Consider the following 11,685-nt stretch of genomic DNA (forward strand, 5'->3'; position numbering starts at 1 on the left):
TCACCATGACTGGTACCTATTGACATGATGTCTCTCTCTACTCACCATGACTGGTACCTATTGACATGATGTCTCTCTCTACTCACCATGACTGGTACCTATTGACATGATGTCTCTACTCACCATGACTGGTACCTATTGACATGATGTCTCTACTCACCATGACTGGTACCTATTGACATGATGTCTCTACTCACCATGACTGGTACCTATTGACACTCACCATGACTGGTACCTATTGACATGATGTCTCCACTCACCATGACTGGTACCTATTGACATGATGTCTCTACTCACCATGACTGGTACCTATTGACATGATGTCTCTACTCACCATGACTGGTACCTATTGACATGTCTCTACTCACCATGACTGGTACCTATTGACATGATGATGACTGGTCTCTACTCACCATGACTGGTACCTATTGACATGATGTCTCTACTCACCATGACTGTACCTATTGACATGATGTCTCTACTCACCATGACTGGTACCTATTGACATGATGTCTCTCTCCACTCACCATGACTGGTACCTATTGACATGAGGTCTCTCTCTACTCACCATGACTGGTACCTATTGACATGATGTCTCTACTCACCATGACTGGTACCTATTGACATGATGTCTCTACTCACCATGACTGGTACCTATTGACATGATGTCTCTACTCACCATGACTGGTACCTATTGACATGATGTCTCTACTCACCATGACTGGTACCTATTGACATGATGTCTCTCTCTACTCACCATGACTGGTACCTATTGACATGATGTCTCTACTCACCATGACTGGTACCTATTGACATGATGTCTCTACTCACCATGACTGGTACCTATTGACATGATGTCTCTACTCACCATGACTGGTACCTATTGACATGATGTCTCTACTCACCATGACTGGCACCTATTGACATGATGTCTCTACTCACCATGACTGGTACCTATTGACATGATGTCTCTCTCTCTCACCATGACTGGTACCTATTGACATGACCATGACTGGTACCTATTGACATGATGTCTCCTACTCACCATGACTGCTACCTATTGACATGATGTCTCTACTCACCATGACTGGTACCTATTGACATGATGTCTCTCTCTACTCACCATGACTGGTACCTATTGACATGATGTCTCTACTCACCATGACTGGTACCTATTGACATGTCTGCCCCCTTGACCTTTTCCATGTTACAGCCTCATTCTAAAAAATATTTTTTTATCAATCTACACACAATACCCCATTTTTTTGTAGATTTTTTTTTTTTAGCAAATGTATAAAAAAATAAAACTGATGACATTTACATAAGTATTCAGACCCTTTACTCAGTACTTTGTTGAAACACCTTTGGCAGCGATTACAGCCTCGAGTCTTCTTGGGTTTGACGGTACAAGTTAGGCACATCTGTATTTGGGGAGTTTCTCCCATTCTTCTCTGCAGATCCTCTCAAACTCTGCCAAGTTGGATGGGGAGCGTCGCTGCACAGCTATTTTCAGGTCTCTCCAGAGATGTTTGATCGGGTTCCAGACCGAGCGCTAGGCCACTCATGGACATTCAGAGACTTGTCCCGAAGGCACTCCTGCGTTGTCTTGGCTGTGTGCTTTAGGTCATTGTCCTGTTGAAAGGTGAACCTTCACCCCAGTCTGAGGGCCTGAGCGTTCTGGAGCAGGTTTTCGTCAAGTATCTCTCTGTACTTTGCTTTGTTCATCTTTCCCTCGATCCTGACTAGTCTCCCTGTTGCTGAAAAACATCCCCACACCATGATGCTGCCACCACCACACTTCACCATAGGGGGTCGTACCATGTTTCCTCCAGACGTGACGCTTGGCATTCAGGGAATCTTGTTTCTCATGGTCAGAGTCCTTTAAGAGACTTTTGGCAAACTCCAAGCGGGCTGTCATGTGCCTTTTACTGAGGAGTGGCTTCTGTCTGGACACTACCATAAAGGCCTGATTGGTGGAGTGCTGCAAAGATTGTTGTAATTCTGGAAGGTTCTCCCATCCCTACAGAGGAACTCTGTCAAAGTGACCATTGGGTTCTTGGTTACCTCCCTGACCAAGGCCCTTCTCCCTGATTGCTCAGTTTAGCCAGGCGGCCAGCTCTAGGAAGAGTCTTGGTGGTTCCAAACTTCTTCAATTTAAGAATGATGGAGGCCACTGTGTTCTTGGGGACCTTCAATGCTGCAGAAATGTTTTGGTACCCTTCCCTGATCTGTGCCTCGACACAATCCTGTCTTGGTGCTCTACGGACAATTCCTTCAACCTCTGGTTTTTGCCCTGACATGCACTGTCAACTGTGGGACCTTATTTTCACAGGTGTGTGCGTTTCCAAATCATGTCCAATCAATTGAATTTACCACAGGTGGACTCCAAGTTGTAGAAATATCAAGGATGATTAATGGAAACAGGATGCACCTGAGCTCACTTTCATGTCCCAATGCAAAGGGTCTGAATACTTATGTAAATAAGTTATTTCTGTTATTTATTTTTTATAAATGTGCTTAAATGTAAAAAAAAAAAAGAATGAAAAAAAGGGCTTTGTGTTTAGATGGTTTCTTCTCAATCTATTCCATTTTAGAATAATTCACCGTAGCTATCATCACCTATGTAGCCAGCTATCTACCTTGACATTGCTGACAAGGTGATTTTTTTTTATATCACAATCTTAAAAATGAGAATTATACCCAGTGTGTAATATTTTTTTGTACCTGTTCTGGAGACATTGTTGCAAAAAATGTAATTGAATCATTTTCAATCTTATCATGTCTCAAACATCCCGACTCTGTTGGGTTGTCACTAGTTGCCACAAAGTCTCAGCAGGGACTAACAATGAGAGCTGGGGATTCTGGGATATTGTGTTCTAATCTATAAAATACTACTTTGCCAGAAGGGTCTCCAAAATCACATGTACACACAGTAATGCATAGAGGACTAAGGGACAGAGGAGGGCTTAACACTTTTTTGGTTACTACATTATTCCATATGTGTTATTTCATAGTTTTGATGTCTTCACTATTATTCTACAATGTAGAACATAGTAAAGTAAAAAATAAAGAAAAACCCTTTGAATGTGTTGTGTCCAAACGTGTGACTGGTTCTGTATGTGAGAGAGAAGGTGTTTGGGGACTGTGGGATTCTTTCATCAGTTTGTCTCGTTAGACAGGTCAGAGTGTGTTTGAAGTTGTTGAGTGGTATGGAGGTTTTTTTGGCAATACACTGTAGACGTGATTCAAAGTAGAGAGACCCACAGTAGCTACTGTAATTTAGTACTGGCAGTGTCTGCTGTGGCAGGTACAAGTTACCTGAAAAATATCTAATATCTCTCAATGTTCTAATCTCAAAGTGCACCAAATCCATGCATTTACAGTTGAAGTCGGAAGTTTATACACCTTAGCCAATTACATTTAAAGTTTTTCACAATTCCTGACATTCCCTGTTGTTGGTCAGTTAGGATCACCACTTTATTTTAAGAATGTGAAATGCCAAAATAATTATAGAGAGAATGATTTCTTTCTTTCATCACATTCCCAGTGGGTCATGAGTTTACATACACTCAATTAGTATTTGGTAGCATTGCCTTTAAGTTGTTTAACTCGGGTAGCCTTCCACAAGCTTCCCACAATAAGTTGGTGAATTTTGGCCCATTCCTCCTAACAGAGCTGGTGTAACTGAGTCAGGTTTGTAGGCCTCCTTGCTCACACACTCTTTTTCAGTTCTGCCCACACATGTTCTATAGGATTGAGGTCAGGGCTTTGTGATGGCCAATCCAATACCTTGACTTTGTTGTCCTTAAGCCATTTTGTCACAACTTTGGAAGTATGCTTGGGGTCACTGTCCATTTGAAATACATCCACAAGTACACCTCCAATTGACTCAAATTATGTCAATTAGCCTATCAGAAGCTTCAAAAGCCATGACATTTTCTGGAATTTTCCAAAGGCACAGTCAACTTAGTGTATGTAAACTTCTGACCCACTGGAATTGATACAATGAATTATAAGTGAAATAATCTATCTGTAAACAATTGTTGGAAAAATTACTTGTGTCTTACACAAAGTAGATGTCCTAACCAACTTTCCAAAACTATAGGTTTGTCATAAAGACATTTGTGGTGTGGTTGTTGAAAAACGAGATTTAATGGCTCCAACCTAAGTGTATGTAAACTTCTGACTTCAACTGTATGTAAACTTGTAGAAAATCATGGCCAAATAGTGGCTAGGCATTCAGGGTACGTGCACAGGGGACCTGACCTCCAGGGGCCTGACCTCCAGGGGGCCTGACCTCCAGGGGGCCTGGGGCCTGACCTCCAGGGGGCCTGACCTCCAGGGGACCTGACCTCCAGGGGGCCTGACCTCCAGTGGGCCTGACCTCCAGGGGGCCTGACCTCCAGGGGCCTGACCTCCAGGGGGCCTGACCTCCAGGGGGCCCCAATTGATTTTGTTAATCACACTCACAGATATCATTAAAGGTGCAATATGTGGAAATCTCTCAGCCATTTTCTGGTTGCTGAAATTCAAATAGTTTGCCTAATAGTTGACCAAATCTCGGGTTAGGACCCCCCCCCAAAAGGCTAGATCCGGACCTGCTGTCTCCTGTCCCATGGCCAACAGATAGTTTCTCAGGCCTTCCATTTTGAGTTCGGAAAAATATGGACTGAATTTTGCTTTTGTTGATGAGCTACTACATAGTCCGAGGCTGTAGAGAACACAAGCCAAAGCCATTGTCCTCACATAATGGATTGTATAGCAGACTAGATTTACATCCTTCTGTAGCTCAGTTGGTAGAGCATGGCGCTTGTAACGCCAGGGTAGTGGGTTCGATCCCCGGGACCACCCATACGTAGAATGTATGCACACATGACTGTAAGTCGCTTTGGATAAAAGCGTCTGCTAAATGGCATATATATTATATTACATAAAGCACTTTGAGAAATTGTACCAGAGTTAACTCCCATCAGCAACACGATTGTGTTATTTTCTATCCACAAGGTGCTGTCACAAGCATGACTGTTGCTATGGGAAGGCTGAGAATCTGGGTTGTCAGACCAAGACGGACAAGTACCAGTGGACCTGTGAGAACAAGATGTCCAACTGCGGTACAAACTACACATCCCCATAATTCAACACTGTATTTCTGTATGAACTACACATCCCCATAATTCAACACTGTATTTCTGTATGAACTACACATCCCCATAATTCAACACTGTATTTCTGTATGAACTACACATCCCCATAATTCAACACTGTATTTCTGTATGAACTACACATCCCCATAATTCAACACTGTATTTCTGTATGAACTACACATCCCCATAATTCAACACTGTATTTCTGTATGAACTACACATCCCCATAATTCAACACTGTATTTCTGTATGAACTACACATCACCATAATTCAACAATGTATTTCTGTATGAACTACACATCCCATAATGCAACAGTGATACAGTGAGTTAAGTGAAATAATCTGTAAACAATTGTTGGAAAAATTACTTGTGTCCTGCACAAAGTAGATGTCCTAACTGACTTGCCAAATCTATAGTTTGTTAACAAGAAATTTGTGGAGTGGTTGAACAACGAGTTTTAATGACTCCAACCTAAGTGTATGTAAACTTCTGACTTCAACTGTAGCTGTTAATGTTTATTTTTTGGGGGTGGGGGAGGATGCCCACAACCCCCCCCCTACTGGTTGTGGTCTAAGCCCCCACTGTTTTAAAATCCTAGAAATACCATTGTTGGTCAACAGCTTATTTGGCATGCGAAAAGAGCAAAAATCAAATCTATTCTGAATAAATGTTGGATTGCATCATTTCACACCTAACCCTACACTCGTTAAAAACCCACCACCCTACTCCACTAAATCTATGTAGTCGTACTTCAGGCCAACAGCCTGAAAGGACAGGACACCATCTTCTCAACTCTACACGCTGTCTCTCTTCTCGTTCAACCAAATACTTCTCTGCAGCTGCCACCACAACCTCTATTTTCTGTGACTTATATTCCATCCCTTCAGTGAAGTTGATAACTATTGCTATGAACGCTAAAAAGACAATCTTACTGAAGCATACATCACTCCTCGGCCTATCGCTCTGTTCTAGTACAGATCTACTACTAACACCACTCCCCTCAGGATCCCTCCCTCTGTTCTGGTACAGATCTACTACTAACACCACTCCCCTCAGGATCCCTCCCTCTGTTCTGGTACAGATCTACGACTAACACCACTCCTCTCAGGATCCCTCCCTCTGTTCTGGTACAGGATCCCTCCCTCCCTCTGTTCTGGGTACAGATCTCAGGATCCCTCCTCTGTTCTACAGATCTACTACTAACACCACTCCTCTCAGGATCCCTCCCTCTGTTCTGGTACAGATCTACTACTAACACCACTACTACACACCCTCCTCTCAGGATCCCTCCCTCTGTTCTGGTACAGATCTACTACTAACACCACTCCTCTCAGGATCCCTCCCTCTGTTCTGGTACAGATCTACTACTAACACCACTCCTCTCAGGATCCCTCCCTCTGTTCTGGTACAGATCTACTACACACCACCCCTCTCAGGATCCCTCCCTCTGTTCTGGTACAGTACAGATCCCTCCCTCTGTTCTACAGATCTACTACTACACACCATCCCCCTCTCAGGATCCCTCCCTCTGTTCTGGTACAGATCTACTACTAACACCACTCCTCTCAGGATCCCTCCTCTGTTCTGGTACAGATCTACTACTAACACCACCCCTCTCAGGATCCCTCCCTCTGTTCTGGTACAGATCTACTCAGGACTGTTCTGGTACAGATCTACTACTAACACCACTCCCCTCAGGATCCCTCCCTCTGTTCTGGTACAGGATCCCTAACACCCTCTGTTCTGGTACAGATCTACTACTAACACCACTCTCAGGATCCCTCCCTCTGTTCTGGTACAGATCTACTACTAACACCACTCCTCTCAGGATCCCTCTCAGGATCCCTCCCTCTGTTCTGGTACAGATCTACTACTAACACCACTCCCTCAGGATCCCTCCCTCTGTTCTGGTACAGATCTACTACTAACACCACTCTCAGGATCCCTCCCTCTGTTCTGGTACAGATCTACTACTAACACCACTCCCCTCAGGATCCCTCCCTCTGTTCTGGTACAGATCTACTACTAACACCACTCTCAGGATCCCTCCCTCTGTTCTGGTACAGATCTACTACTAACACCACTCCCCTCAGGATCCCTCCCTCTGTTCTGGTACAGATCTACTACTAACACCACTCCCCTCAGGATCCCTCCCTCTGTTCTGGTACAGATCTACTACTAACACCACTCCCCTCAGGATCCCTCCCTCTGTTCTGGTACAGATCTACTACTAACACCACTCCTCTCAGGATCCCTCCCTCTGTTCTGGTACAGATCTACTACTAACACCACTCCTCTCAGGATCCCTCCCTCTGTTCTGGTACAGATCTACTACTAACACCACTCTCAGGATCCCTCCCTCTGTTCTGGTACAGATCTACGACTAACACCACTCCTCTCAGGATCCCTCCCTCTGTTCTGGTACAGATCTACTACTAACACCACTCCCCTCAGGATCCCTCCCTCTGTTCTGGTACAGATCTACTACTAACACCCCTCCTCTCAGGATCCCTCCCTCTGTTCTGGTACAGATCTACTACTAACACCACTCTCAGGATCCCTCCCTCTGTTCTGGTACAGATCTACGACTAACACCACTCCTCTCAGGATCCCTCCCTCTGTTCTGGTACAGATCTACTACTAACACCACTCCTCTCAGGATTCCTCCCTCTGTTCTGGTACAGATCTACTAGTCACACCACTCCTCTCAGTCCCTCCCTCTGTTCTGGTACAGATCTACTACTAACACCCTCTCAGGATCCCTCCCTCTGTTCTGGTACAGATCTACTAGTCACACCACTCCTCTCAGTCCCTCCCTCTGTTCTGGTACAGATCTACTACTAACACCACTCCTCTCAGTCCCTCCCTCTGTTCTGGTACAGATCTACTACTAACACCACTCCTCTCAGTCCCTCCTCTGTTCTGGTACAGATATACTAGTCACACCACTCCTCTCAGTCCCTCCCTCTGTTCTGGTACAGATCTACTACTAACACCACTCCTCTCAGTCCCTCCCTCTGTTCTAGTACAGATCTACTACTAACACCCCTCCTCTCAGGATCCCTCCCTCTGTTCTGGTACAGATCTACTACTAACACCACTCCTCTCAGGATCTCTCCCTCTGTTCTAGTACAGATCTACTACTAACACCCCTCCTATCCCTCTGTAGTGGTACAGATCTACTACTAACACCCCTCCTCTCAGGATCCCTCCTCTGTTCTGGTACAGATCTACTACTAACACCACTCCTCTCAGGATCCCTCCCTCTGTTCTAGTACAGATCTACTACTAACACCACTCCTCTCAGGATCCCTCCCTCTGTTCTGGTACAGATCTACTACTCACACCACTCCTCTCAGGATCCCTCCCTCTGTTCTAGTACAGATCTACTACTCACACCACTCCTCTCAGGATCCCTCCCTCTGTTCTAGTACAGATCTACTACTAACACCCCTCCTATCCCTCTGTAGTGGTAACCTCTCCTTCTTGGGGTTGGGGAACCCTGCCTTATGATGATATTATACTTCTCCTAACCTCTCCTTAGGGAACCCTGCCTTATGATAATATTACACTTCTCCTAACCTCTCCTTCTTGGGGAACCCTGCCTTATGATAATATTGCACTTCTCCTAACCTCTCCTTCTTGGGGTTGGGGAACCCTGCCTTATGATATTACACTTCTCCTAACCTCTCCTTCTTGGGGAACCCTGCCTTATGATAATATTACACTTCTCCTAACCTCTCCTTCTTGGGGTTGGGGAACCATGCCTTATAATATTACACTTCTCCTAACATCTCCTCCTTGGGGTTGGGGAACCCTGCCTTATGATAATATTACACTTCTCCTAACCTCTCCTTCTTGGGGTTGGGGAACCATGCCTTATAATATTACACTTCTCCTAACATCTCCTTCTTGGGGTTGGGGAACCCTGCCTTATGATAATATTACACTTCTCCTAACTTCTCCTTCTTGGGGTTGGGAACCCTGCCTTATGATAATATTACACTTCTCCTAACATCTCCTCCTTGGGGAACCCTGCCTTATGATAATATTGCACTTCTTATAACCTCTCCTTCTTGGGGAACCCTGCCTTATGATAATATTACACTTCTCCTAACCTCTCCTTCTTGGGGTTGGGGAACCCTGCCTTATGATAATATTACACTTCTAACCTCTCCTTCTTGGGGTTGGGGAACCCTGCCTTATGATAATATTACACTTCTCCTAACCTCTCCTTCTTGGGGTTGGGGAACCCTGCCTTATGATAATATTACACTTCTAACCTCTCCTTCTTGGGGTTGGGGAACCCTGCCTTATGATAATATTACACTTCTAACCTCTCCTTCTTGGGGAACCCTGCCTTATGATAATATTACACTTCTCCTAACTTCTCCTTCTTGGGGAACCCTGCCTTATGATAATATTACACTTCTCCTAACTTCTCCTTCTTGGGGAACCCTGCCTTATGATAATATTACACTTCTAACCTCTCCTTCTTGGGGTTGGGAACCCTGCCTCATTATAATATTACACTTCTCCTAACATCTCCTTCTTGGGGAACCCTGCCTTATGATAATATTACACTTCTAACCTCTCCTTCTTGGGGTTGGGGAACCCTGCCTTATGATAATATTACACTTCTCCTAACTTCTCCTTCTTGGGAACCCTGCCTTGTGATAATATTACACTTCTCCTAACCTCTCCTTCTTGGGGTTGGGGAACCCTGCCTTATGATAATATTACACTTCTCCTAACCTCTCCTCCTTGGTGGAACCCTGCCTTATGATAATATTACACTTCTCCTAACCTCTCCTTCTTGGGGTTGGGGAACCCTGCCTTATGATAATATTACACTTCTCCTAACCTCTCCTTCTTGGGGTTGGGGAACCCTGCCTTATGATAATATTACACTTCTCCTAACCTCTCCTTCTTGGGGAACCCTGCCTTGTGATAATATTACACTTCTCCTAACATCTCCTTCTTGCCCTCTCAAGGGATGCCATTTTCCTGACCTCCCTGAAAGTGTACAAAAATGCATTGTTGTGGTTGCCATGCCAACCAACATAATACAATGTCAATGAAGAAGAGGCATTACAGTTTGTTCTGCTTGTATTTATAATTCAATTCGAGGATACATTTACACACACAGGTTACATCCAGATGATGACACAACAATACACTCATATAGTTTACTTCTGATGTCAATCCAGACCAGCCCTTCTCCTGAGGTTAAAAAGAGAATGGCTGTCATAATCCTACTGGGCAAAAAAAAAACCTGTGGTTGAATCAACGTCGTTTCCACGTCATTTCAACCAAAAAACGTCAAAGCGATGACGTTGAATCAACGTGGAAAAACTGATTGGATTTGAAAAAAAGTATTTAAATGTTTTGAGAATTTGATTTTTAAAAAAAAATTGGGGACCTAAATCCAATGACATGGTGAAATGTTTTGTTGATTTCACATTGAATTCACAACCAAATCTGAATTAAAAGTAGACGTTGAACTGACGTCTGTGCCCAGTGGGATGATTCTATGGACACACGTTGTATTCAATAGGATATAGCCCACAGGGCATTATTCTCTGGATGCTGTACTACTTGTAAACAGGAAGGAGGCGGGGCAGGTTGTATTTCAGATCAACTTATCAATGTACCTTGTACAACGTGTAATAGGTGATCCAGATGTGCCTTCTTTGCACATCTCACTCATCAGTTTCAACAGCAGGGCAGAGACACTGTTCAACAACGTAAACTGTAGACCTGATCTGACCTCTGACCTCTGTGAACTGTTGTAATGGTATATGTAGATATGTTATGATACTGTAGTGTTTAAAGGGGGATCTGCAGTTGTAATGGTATATGTAAATATGTTATGATACTGTAGTGTTTAAAGGGGATCTACTGTTGTAATGATACTGTAGTGTTTAAAGGGGGATCTGCAGTTGTAATGGTATATGTAAATATGTTATGATACTGTAGTGTTTAAAGGGGGGATCTGCAGTTGTAACATACATTTTTAGACTTATATAAATTAATAGTACTGTATATCCCTATTGATTCTTGAAAACTATTAATTTATATTCCCTCATAAGATTATTTCAACTGTCACACTCCATCAGAACTACAAAATATAAGTTTGTTTTCCTCCAATGTTTGGAAACATTGTAAATGTAAACAAACCCCGTATAGCCTAAAAACATGGTTAAAATCATCATTTTGAGATCATGAATGGTCAGTCCATAGCAGATCATTTTGAGATCATGAATGGGCAGTCCATAGCTAAAATGATCATTTTGAGATCATGAATAGTCAGTCCATAGCTAAAATGATCATTTTGAGATCATGAATGGTCAGTCCATAGCAGATCATTTAGAGATCATGAATGGCCAGTCCATAGCAGATCATGAATGGTTGAGATCATGAATGGCCAGTCCATAGCAGATCATTTAGAGATCAAGAATGGTCAGATAATTCTGCAGATCATGAATGGTCAGTCAGTCAATAGCAGATCATTTAGAGATCATGAATGGTCAGTCCAT

Source organism: Oncorhynchus gorbuscha, unplaced genomic scaffold, assembly GCF_021184085.1.
Source record: "Oncorhynchus gorbuscha isolate QuinsamMale2020 ecotype Even-year unplaced genomic scaffold, OgorEven_v1.0 Un_scaffold_1730, whole genome shotgun sequence".
Lineage (NCBI taxonomy): Eukaryota > Metazoa > Chordata > Actinopteri > Salmoniformes > Salmonidae > Oncorhynchus > Oncorhynchus gorbuscha.